Source organism: Rousettus aegyptiacus, unplaced genomic scaffold (genome assembly GCF_014176215.1).
Source record: "Rousettus aegyptiacus isolate mRouAeg1 unplaced genomic scaffold, mRouAeg1.p scaffold_m13_p_16, whole genome shotgun sequence".
Classification (NCBI taxonomy): domain Eukaryota; kingdom Metazoa; phylum Chordata; class Mammalia; order Chiroptera; family Pteropodidae; genus Rousettus; species Rousettus aegyptiacus.
The window spans coordinates 33005801-33013629 of NW_023416291.1; positions in this window are offsets into that span (position 1 = coordinate 33005801).

Genomic DNA, 7829 nt, shown 5'->3' on the forward strand with positions numbered 1-7829 from the left:
TTGCAGTGGGGTGATTTTTAAATATCTTCACCTCGCTGGGAGAGGAGGGGTTATGAGAGGAGGAGTTTCGAACGGCTGATGTGACATAGGCCCCTTAACCCGTGAAGCCCTGACTGAGATGCCAGTGCTTTCCAAAGCCGCTCTAAGGCAGGCAAGCTCCTTGCTTTGTGGAGTTTGGAGAGCCCGGGAAGAGCTGAGCCTCCCCAAACTGAAAATGCGTCTCCTGAAAGAGCTTCTTTAAATGTCCCTCAACTCTGGCTGCAGCCCTCTCTGGTGTAGCCCATTTCTCTCTCCAAACGTACTTCAATAAATCTCATTTTTCCAAAAAAAAAAAAAAAAAAAAAAAAAAAGTCCTTCAACTTCTGATTGCTACATTTCTCTTTAGTGTCCAAAGGTTAAGAACCTGTCTAACCTTCCCAAACAACTAATCAGCTAATGACAATCTTCCCTCTGCCTCGAAAGGGAAAACTAGAAATGGGAAATGGAAACTATCCCCACTGCTCCTTTCTCTACTTGTCTTTTGCTTTTTTAGGAATTGTATACAGATTTTGACTGAGTTTAGTCCTCCACAGCTTTTAGATGGCTCTTCTAAATCGGAGTACAAATGGTAATCAACGAGGCATTTAAATAAAATCATCACGGTAGTCAAAAACTGAATTTGTTTTGTGGGATCCAGCACTTGGATGAATTATCAGTGAAATTATCTCTAAAATTAGTTGATCCAATACCTAGAGTCAGGACATAAATATTGATTTATTCTTTTAGGAGAAAGTTGAAAGGACAGAAAGGCCACCTCTCTCCCCTAACTAAAACACACACACACACACACACACACACACACACACACACACACACACACACACACCCCCCCCCACAAGGCTTTCAGGGTTGAACCTGACTGCCTTTCATCAGAGGGCTGATGAAAAGCAGCTCTTAAGAATCAGAAAGTCTCTTAGGACTCCCACAAGCATCTGGCTGGCCCTCTTTGAGGGTTCCCCCAAGAATGAACAGAGTTCTCTGGGATTTATAAACTAAGCTTCATGGGGCATACTAAGCTCTCGGCAGGTTGATGGGGAAACCCATGAGAAAAGGCAGAAAAGAGGCAAAAAGGGGACACTTGAACCCTCAGAAAGAAAAACAGTGATCTATCCAGAAGAAATAAAATTTATAAGCAGATGTTTGGAAGTTAAGAGCCCCAACTCCAGAATCAGATGGACCTTGACCAAGTAAATTAGATTTCGCAACTGGAAAGGGGAGAAAATAATGCATGCTTCTCTTACTTGGCAAGTTTAGTGCCAGGATCAAATGAGTTTATTAGGCACATTTACAAGGGTAGGCAAGTTCTGGGAGTTGCTGCGACATTTACAAGTGTGTCGCCATTAAATTCCACCCCTTATTCCATATGCTATGTTTTTTTCAGTCAATTGGGATCATAGGTTTAATTTCCCTTCAGAAAAATTACAAGACATGGTGTTCTCTGTTTCTGCTGTGAGCCCAGCTTTTTCTTCACTGATGGACAGGAGGCCCTTTCTCCTCATCAGGCTGGAAAAGTGATCCGGACAAGGCTTTCTTCTGGAAAAGAACTCAGCTTAATATGTCTCCAGAGCTAGTCTTATGCAGACAGATGTAAGAGCATGCCTGGAAAAGGGCCACAAAAGCTCTGAAAAGAACATTCCTGGGGTGCCGAGGCCTAGGCAAGGTCTCCTGGACAGCTCCTCCCAGGTGTCTCTTTGACCTGCCTGTGGCAACCTCAAGGCCTCTTCTGTCCCTAAACCATGCATGGATATGGTCATATATTACCCTGAGGGTGCGATCACACTGATTAATTCCTCTACTTCTAATTGGAGCCCTCATTGCTCTTCTACGACTAGCTCAGAGGGTTGTTATAAGGATTAAGTCAATATATATATGCCTTGACTTGGTTGCCATCAATTATCTCTATAAAACACCTGTTAACCACGTGAGGGCAGAGATCATGGCTTCCATCTCTAGTGCCTATCTGTAGTAAGGGTTAAATAAATAAGTGAAAAAAAGAGACAGTATCATAGGCGTGATGCAACATCAGAGATGTGCTGTTTCTGAATTTCACTTTCCTTGGGATTTTGATAATTTGGAATGCAAATTTTGTCCTGGGCTGTGAGTTCTTTCTTTCAAACAGAACACTGGACTCGAAAACAAGCCTATATTGAGAACACAAGGAGAGACCCGAGCCAGTGGTCAGGGGAGATTTAAAATCCAACAAGATACCACCTTGTCTTCAAGGGTTTCAGGAGAGAGAACGAGGCAGGGTGTGTCTATAAACACAGGGCCATGCACTGCCTGAGCATGAAGAGGCCAAATCCAGTAGGAGAAATGGAAGGCTACTAGAGAAAAAGTCTATATGTATCCAGTTTGAATGCAAAAGTGTTCAAAAGTAAAAAGATTTTTTTCAGATCAGGAGAAAGAAAAGGCTGCCCACTTTCATCACTTCTATTCAACAACATAGTCTTGGAAGTCCTAGATAGCATAATTAGGCAAGAGAAAGAAATAAAAGGCATCTAATTTGAAAAGGAAAAAGTAGAAGTTTTATGTGCAGAAAACCCTAAAGAGTCTCTACAGATGTGCACACGCACACACACACAACTGTTAGATCTAATATATAAATTCAGCAAAGTTGTAAAATGTAAAACGACACACAAAAATAGTTGCATTTCATATACTAGCAAAGAACAATCCAAAATGGAAATTAAGAAAAACAATTACAATCACAACAGCATTTAAAAGAAAAAAATTTTTAGGAATAAATTTAACCAAGAAGGTGAAGACTTGTACACCTAAAGCTAAAGTAGCTTGCTTTAAAGACACAAATTAAAGACACAAATAAATAGACATCCTGAGTTCATGGATTGGAAGACTTAATAGTGTTAAGATGTCAATAGTACCCAAAGTGATATATAGATTCAGTGCAATCCCTACCAAAATCCTAATGATATCTTTTACAGAAATAGAAAAATCCACCCTAAAATTCAAATGGAATCTCAAGAGACCCTGAATAGCCAAAATGATCTTAAAAAGAACAGAGTCGAAAGTCACATTATTTCCTGATTTCAAAACTTAGATTAGAGCTACGGTAACAAAAATGCACTATTGGCATAAAGACAGGCATAGAAACCAAAGGAATTAGAACAATGAGCCCGGAAATAAACTCTTGCAAATAATTGTTGACAAGGGTACCAATGTCACTCAAAGGGGTATGAACAGTCTTTTCAACAAATGATGCTGGGAAAACTAGATATCCATGTACAAAGGAATGAAGTTGGACTCTTACTTTCACCATATTCAAACATTAACTCACTGGATCAAAGACCTAAAAGTAAGAGCAAAAACTATAAAGCCCTTAAAAGAAAACATAGGGGTAAATCTTCATGACATTGGCCTTGGCAATGATTTCCCAAATATGATGCCAAAAGCATAGGCAAAAAGGAAAAAAATAGGTAAGTTGGACTTCATGAAAATTAAAAACTGTTGTGTATCAAAGGACACCATATTAACAAAGTGCAAAGGCAACACGTGAAATGGGGGAATATCTGCACATCTTATATCTAATAAGGAATTAATATCCAGAATATATAAAGAACCCCTACATGGTTAGCACATCTGCTTTACATGCAGAAGGTCCTAGGTTCGTGCCCCAGGTGGAGCCACAGACCATACCCCGGGTGCGCCAGGCACACCACGAGCGTGTGGGAGGAGAACCTCACCTTCAGAGGCCCAGTTCTTAAGGGGAAATAGTAACATCCATGGGTCAGGGATGGAAGTGGTGGTGGGGAGTAGAATTAAAGAGGGGTAAAAAAAAGAACCCCTACAACTTAACAATAATAAACCAAACAGCTCAGTTAAAAAATGAGCGAAGGACCTGAATACGTATTCGTTTTGTGCTGGTCTCAACCTGTCAATAACCAGTAGACCAGCCCTTGTGGTTCTTATTATGATTGGAACATGTCTTTCAGAAATAACTATTAGGAAACTAAAAAAAAAAAAAAAAAAAAAAAAATACAGGTTTATTATTTACAGGACCTGGAAATTACAAAGCACACTTGAGGCCACACAGTGAGGCTGTAGATAGAGCACACAGGTCCGGGGTTCTGCTTTTATTGAGGTGGGAACTGAGGTTTCATAGACTCGCCCTTTACTGGTGAATTTAAAACATAAGAGTGGTAAGTTAAAGCGAGGAAAGAGAAAACAAACAAGGAACCCAAATGGTCAGTTATTGAAATCAACCAAGATCTCTAAAACAATAGAGCCTCAGTGAAGGGAGGCAATTCAACTCTTTATCTAGTCATGTGACTCACAAGTACAAAGTTCTCACTTAACATTCTCTGACTTTAAGGGAACAACATATGTGGATCCCAGGCCTGGCAGGTCCCAGGTTTGGCTGTGATCCAGGCTCACGGCTAGAAATAGGACCCCAGATTTAGAATGTTACACTAGTGTAGTAGGGCTCCTGTGCCCAGCTCATGTAAGCGTGATTCAGCTTATTGTATGACACATGCATGGCAGAATGCCACTATTGTGCCTGATACATGTGGAGTTTGTGCAGTCCCCTAACGGAGCAGAAGTGCGTGCCTCACAATAGAAGCGGGCTCTCCGTGATAAAGCTGGTGCCCGCTGTTTCATTCTCGTGTCAGCCACTCGTGCATTCTTCCAATGGGGTGTCTGACCACCAAAACCTTCCTCTCTCTATCAGCTCGGAGCTGACAATATAAGGAAACCAGTTTTACCATAGACTTTATTGACATAAACAAGAGTTAAGTTTCTACTGCATCTCATTACAAAAAATGTTATTTGAGGACCTGCTGTATGTAATTGAGATAGCTATCTTTGAGGTGGAAGTCTCTCAATCAAAGCTTAAGTCAAGCATTTGTGTTACAAAATAACAACAAAAACCAGCTGTCAGAGTCTACACTACAACATTTCTCCAAAGAAGATATAAAAATGGCTAATAAGCGCAGGACTAGATAGTCAACAGTCGCTAATCATTAGGGAAATGCAAACTGACAACAATGAGATACTACTTCACACTCATTAGGATGGCTATTATCGAACAAAAAACAGAAACAGAAAATAACAGATGTGGAGAAATTGGGATCCTCATGCTTTGCTGGTGGGAATGCAAAATGGTGCAGCCACATTGGGAGACAGTTTGGCAGTTTTTAACAAAACTAAATGCACTCTTACTACAGGGTCAGGCAATTGTGCTCCCCGGCATTTACCCAAATGAGTTGACGGTTTATGTCAAATACAAAAACCTGTCCATACAAAACTTACGTCCACACAAACCAGATGAATTTATAATTGCCAAAACATGGAAGCCACCAAGATGCCCTTTAGTGGGTGAATGGGTAAAGTGTGGTACGTCCGGACAATGCGTTATTTAGTTAGCACTAAAATAAAATAAAATAATAAAATAAAATATAAAATAAAATAAAATAAATAAAATGTTTTCAAGCCATAAGAAGACACAGAAGAAGAAACTTAAATGCATATTACTAAATGAGAGAAGCAATTCTGAAAAGGTTAAAACTTCTATTTTCAATTACATGACATTCTTGAAAACTATGGAGTCAGTTAAAACAAGCGGTTGCCAGAGATTGGCATTGAGTGATGATGACCAGATGGAGCACAGAAGACTTTTCAGACAATGAAAATACTCTGTGTGACACAGAATGTACAACACAGTGAACCTACTGACTCTGGGCAATAATGACGTGTTGGTGTAGTGTCATTGATGGTAACCAATGTCCTACTGTGGCTGGGGATGTGGATAGTGGAGGAGGCTGGGAGGCTAGGCCTGTGTGGGGATAGGCGGTACAGGAGTCCCCCTTTATCAGCAGGGGACACGTTCCAAGACCCCCAGCCCATGCCTGAAACTGCAGATAGTACTGAACCCCATACATAACAATGTTCTTTTCCTATACATTCATACCTATGATTAAATTTAATCTGTAATTAGGCACAGCAAGAGATTAACAACAATAATAAAATAGAGCAATTATAACTATTATAATAAAAGTTATGTAAATGTGGTCTCTTTCTCAAAACATCTTGTACCGTATTCACACTTCTTGGGATGATGTGAGATGATAAGACACCTCCGTGATGAAATTGTTCACACTTTGAGGTGTGACAGCAAAAGTAGCACGAATTTCTGTTTTCTGCTTTATAATTTCACGAACAGAAGATTCCTTTCCACCATAGTGCTTGGCAATGTCGGTATCTGATTTTGATTTCTTTTTTTTAAGTCTAGGACTTTCACCTTTTCACTTAAAGGAAAGCACTTTGGCATATCCAAATTGCCAGCATCATTGTGCTTGTGCTTTGGGGCCATTAAGGAGCACAAGCACCGCGATGCCATGGCAGGTGAGCTGATAACCCAGGTGAGCTAATAACCCAGATGGCTGCGAAATGACCAACGGGCGGGGAGCGTCTATGGTGTGGAGACGCTGGACAAGGGGGTGGTTCACGTTCCCACCTGGATGGAGGAGGATGGTGCCAGATTTCATCACGCTACTCAGAACGGTGCACGATTTAAAAGGCATAAATTATTTATTTAGAGGAATTTTTCATTTAGTATTTTCAGACCACATTTGGCTGCTGGTAATTCAAACTGAGAAGCAAAGCCATGGAGAAGAGGGAACTACTGTATATGGGAAATCTCTATTTTCATGCAATTTTGCCCTGAAACTAAAACTGTTCTCAAAATAGTCTGTTTTTTAAAATTAGGTTAAAAAGCCAAAAGGCGAACATAGTGAAAAGCCCCTTTCCACTCCAGCCCCCACTTCCCCTTCCCTCTGACAATCAGGACTGCTACAGTTCCAAATGTATCCTTCTAGAAACATTTTAAGCATATACAAGGAAGTAAGCATGTCATAGTCCCCTCCATTTCTTCCCCTCTGAATAGCGTAGCATCCGTATGCACTATTCTGTACCTCCAACTTCCACTGCATAATGTCCCCTAAAGAATGTTCTGGATGAGGAGAAGGTGGCTTTCAAATCAGGCCAGCGGTGGACAGAATTTTTCGGCAGGCAGGAGAGGTGCTGAGGTGGAGACAGAAGTGGGTGGAGAGAGGTTCTCTGAAGGGTGGGTTATATGGGATGGTGAGAGAAGAAAATAAAATTGGGAGAGACACTGGAGGCCTTGGCACGCCCCTGGAATGAAGGAAACTATTTTAAAGAAAGTGAGAAGTCTTTGAGGTCAACAGGGCTGGGAGTGGCAAGATCAAGTGGTAAACCCGGGCAGGTGATTCATTAACTAGGTTATGGGAAGGGAAGGGAAAGTGACAGGAAGCCTAGGCAAGCGTTAGAGGGTGGGGAAGGGGGTAAGGGGCAGGAGGCAAGCAGGAAAGAGGAGGAAGTTCTCACCTCTGAGGCTGCACTTTATATCTAACTCGGGGGCCAGTTATTAATCCCCGTGAACCCTGAAATGAAAAGCTCGGGCATGAGCAGTCCTGGCCTTGGCGTGGTTTATAAATCATATCCATGTGAAGTGCATAGCTTACAGACTGCTCCCAGGTGAAGAGTTTCCTGAATGGTTCTGAAATATCTGCAATGCTCTGGAGGACCCTGGAAGCTTCAGAGGTATAGGATGTTTGGCCAGAAGTGAGAAGAGTCAGTGCCACATCTCGATTAAGTCACCTTTGTGACCTAATATATTTCATATATTTCTTTTTGGCTCTCTGTTTCCTCCTATTTATTCTTCATTCAACAAACTTTTCCTAAGTATCTGTCCTGTTTCAGGAACATTCTAGGTGCTTGAGACACGGCAGAAACAAAATGAGGATCCCACCCCT